Source organism: Brienomyrus brachyistius, chromosome 18 (assembly GCF_023856365.1).
Source record: "Brienomyrus brachyistius isolate T26 chromosome 18, BBRACH_0.4, whole genome shotgun sequence".
NCBI lineage: Eukaryota > Metazoa > Chordata > Actinopteri > Osteoglossiformes > Mormyridae > Brienomyrus > Brienomyrus brachyistius.
Genome location: NC_064550.1, coordinates 4,661,084 through 4,665,393, shown reverse-complemented (window position 1 = coordinate 4,665,393; position 4,310 = coordinate 4,661,084).

Here is a 4,310-nt window from a genome sequence, read left to right as displayed (position 1 = left end):
TATCTTGATGTAACAGCACACTCCCCAGCAGAGCCAGGAGATATGTGAAGTACCACATTCAACCTAACACAGGGGCAGGGCAGTTTGACTTTATCAGACAGTCATCTGCAGCACAGCTGGCAGAAATGTGATATACTGTATATCGTGTTTCATCTGATGACACCTCAGTCTGTCACATGAATGTGCTATGGGGGAGAGCCAGCAGAAGTTTAGAATACCATATTACCCAAAAAAAAGTCTGTTTGAGTCAGTCTTTCATAGTTTACAGAAATCAGGGCTACCATATTCCATGTAACACAGGAGCAATCCAGTCTCAGTCAGCCATTTATTCCTATCCCTGGCATGTCAGGGCACAAGGCAGAGTACAACCTAAACAGGATGCCAAAGCACATTCACAAATATACAGTCAATAGGAAATATTGATATGCAAATTAACCAAACAACATATCAGCAGTATGCAGCGGAAATCAAAGCACCACAACAAATCCAATGCAACATAAGGAGAACATGCAAACTACACAGAGACAGAGCGCAGGTAGGATCCTACTAGTCCTTTTTTCAGTTTTTTTCAGGCTAACCGCATATACCCGCTGCCACTATGACCTGCATCCAGTGGAAGAAAGGTACAGAGTTTGTACAAAGCAACATGCATACTGTACAGTGTAAGATTTACAGTCACGGGATTTAGCATACATGTAGGTGACTTAGAGCAGTGTTTGTCAATCTAGTCCTTGGGGCCCCCCAGACAGTCCATGTTTTTACTCCCTCCCAGACAGTCCATGTTTTTACTCCCTCCCAGACAGTCCACAATTTTGCTCCGTAACAGTTCCTTACTGGAAGCAGGGTGAGAGCAAAAACGAAGACTGTCTGCGGGTCCCCGGGGACCAGATTGCTAAACATCTCTGGGAACTCCTTCAAGACTGTTGGAAAACCATTTCAGGTGACTACCTCTTGAAGCTCATCGGGAGAATGCCAAGAGTGTGCAAAGCAGTAATCAGAGCAAAGGGTGGCTATTTTGAAGAAACTAGAATATAAAACATGTTTTCAGTTATGTCACCTTTTTTTGTTAAGTACGTAACTCCACATGTGTTCATTCATAGTTTTGATGCCTTCAGTGAGAATCTACCAATGTAAATGGTCATGAAAATAAAGACAACACATTGAATGAGAAGGTGTGTCCAAACTTTTGGCCTGTACTGTACACCCCACATCCTTGACAAAAGAAATATCATATTGTCAACTGGGTCATTAAATAGTTTTAATACACGAAAAGAGCATGGCAAGATGTTATTTACTGGTAAGAAGATGCTTAAAATTTTAGGTGGCCTTTAATTGCAGTAGCAGATAAACTGCATCTGAGGGAAAATGCCAGAAACAAATTATGCTAATGTGACCCTGGATGTAAAAGAGACCCCATGGAGAATGATTTAGATAATTTGAACATAGCGTCAAGTGGACTTGGTAATTCATGTGGCAAATGACCTTCTGGAAAACTAGCAGTATCTGTATTTTCTGTCCTTCATTCACTGTCTCCATCAGATTCAAGTTCCACGGTGGAAAAGAGCTCTGGCAGCTCCAGTTCAGCTCATTCCTGCCCAGAGTTCCTCTTCCTCCATTTGGTGGTCTTGGGAACTTCACTTAGCCAATCAGGATCTAGAAACCTGAACAAAAGAAGGTTGCCTAGCCTAGCAGATACCATTTGTGACTTGCAATTTATTAGGACGGCAAGCATACAGCAGTGCTTTTTATATCTGCCCTTTCTGCATGTAGGCCTATCCATTCCTGTTTCCTTGAAAAGACTACGAGAAGAGAGATGATTAGATAGATATTTCAAGATGTTTCAATGCAGCCAATTGTGCATGTAGTCATTTCAAACTCAACAGTGTATGGCTATGTAGTTAGATGGGCAATATGTAGCCCTACTTTGACAATGTGTGTGCTAAATTATTGCTACTAAATGGCATGAGTTAATACTAGGCTTTTCTATTCAACTATTGCCTGGTATATATGGGAGCTAGAGTGTATTTATGATTAGTTATAACATACAATAATCTATCTATCTGTATCCTTCTGTCTGTCTGTTTATTAGTGGGGCATGTTAAATATTGACTTTTTTTTCTTTCATTTTACTGTGCTCATTGCTTGCCACCTTGTATTGTACATATGCACCAGTGCATGGGCTATGCTACATTGAGAACGTAAAACCCTCACTAATTGTGGTATTCCCTCAGCTATGGGTCTTTGGCAACAGTACAAAAATAGCCTAAATGTTGCCAAATGAAGCTCCACAAACCATTTGTAGTATTTTGGTATTTCACTAGATGGTGTTCACTGTTCAAAAAAATGGTCAAAGCAATAGTTTGTGGTTTATTCTTGAAACTAGTGGGATCAAATCTAGTTGGATCAAAAATGCAGCAAATGGTTTAATGATTAATGAAGTTTCATTTGGCCATCACTACTAACTTAATGGTTATTTCTTCTTTGCAACAAAGTATGCGGGAAAGACGGCCAAAAATAAAGCCTCCAGAAGTGACGGAGAGTGAGTAACAAATAAATATCTTTCGTTTAAGTACATTTAGTAGTAAATATGAAATCAAGTTACTTTAGTACTTATCATTATTACTGTATTCTTTTCTCAGTATATTCGCTATGTATGTTACAACATTACACACATTAAAATTATATCGCTAGTTAGCTGTCATTAACAACAAAGTTAACAACTCACTAAATTGTTACCCGTACTTGATTGAAATTAATGATCGTTACCTTGAAGAGCTGCATCATGTGAGAGAGCAGTTTTTTACATCTTTTTTAAGGGAACACAACCAAGCTCCTTAAGGCATTAGAGGTGCTGGAAAGGGGATGCAGGATGACTACAGATCTAAGGGAATGTGGCCGTGGTCACAGGCAGAAACACCCCCCTGCCCAATCCTCACCTGCCTCAGGAGATGAAGGTGAGGTGAGAATACAAACTGATTCAGATGGGCAGTATTTCAATTAAATGTATTTTAAATACATATCTGATTACTTTTGAGTATTTTGTAGTGTGTATTTTGCTGGACAGAAATTTATTTTGCCGTATTTCTTAACAAAATACTCCAAGCGATTGTGCTTTATGTATTTAAAATATTTAAAATCTTAATCAGATGTGTCATTATATTCATTTATTTTTAGGCATTTTAAAAACCTTCATCAGCAGGCTTACAGTCCTTTATATTCAGGCTATTACCGACTTTGGCTAGATGAGTAGGGTGAGACTTCCTGTTGGGCTCAGCCGGCTCATTGTGAACTTCATTTTCCCAAGACTAGTAATCCAAGGAAAGAAGATGGTTTGGTGCTCGATTCCCCCTCACCCAAAGCCCAGTCCCCAACCCACTGCTGCAGGTACAGTCTATTGAGCTCTCATCACATTACAGTCATTTTTCATTTCACAAAAACACTATAACACATGGAAAACACAATGTCCTTATTCTGTTTAATGTTAGGGCAAACTGTGTATTTTGTAAATGTTACACATTACCAGGGCTGCAGGACTACAAGTATTCGTCATGTACTGTTACTATTTTACATCTATATTTGTGTTTTCAAATTACAAATTACTTGTATTTCAATTATATACATTCTTCCACACCAGCATTTTGATGTACTTGTTCCGATTTCTGTTGATGGATTAATTTGGCAGCATCCCCTAGAGATACAACAAGTAAACTTCTTCATTTTTAGCCTTTTAGATTATCTTTAATTCATTTAGAACAGGTGTGTAACTCTAGGTGCACACACATATAATATCGTCTTCATGACTATAACTCCATCGCCTTTGGCGGACTATGTAACTTCATCTCTCTCTCTCACTCACTCTCTCTCTCTCTCACTCACACACACACACATATTCTATAGAACCCAGCATCTGCATCTAATAGCTTTGTTGCCAACTAACGTACTGAACTACACTGTATGCTTAGAGATGAGTTTATGGATAGAATTTGAAAAACATATTATGACTGCCGACTTCACAGTTAATGTATTAATTTTAGCATTTTAAACAAACTTGGTTTTCATAAAAGGAATAGCATTCAAAATTTAAATGAAATTTAAAAGTAATAGTGCACTTTGTTTTGTGATATTCCATCCATCCATTTTCCAAACCGCTTATCCAATTGGGTCGCGGGGGGGTTTTGTGATATTATTTTATGCAATTCATTATTAGCAAACCTACAGGACTCATGCAAGAAAAATCCAATAGGATTTTCTTTTTTCAAAAATCCAATAGGAAATACAATTCTATAAGGAAAACTCCAATAGGAGAGGAA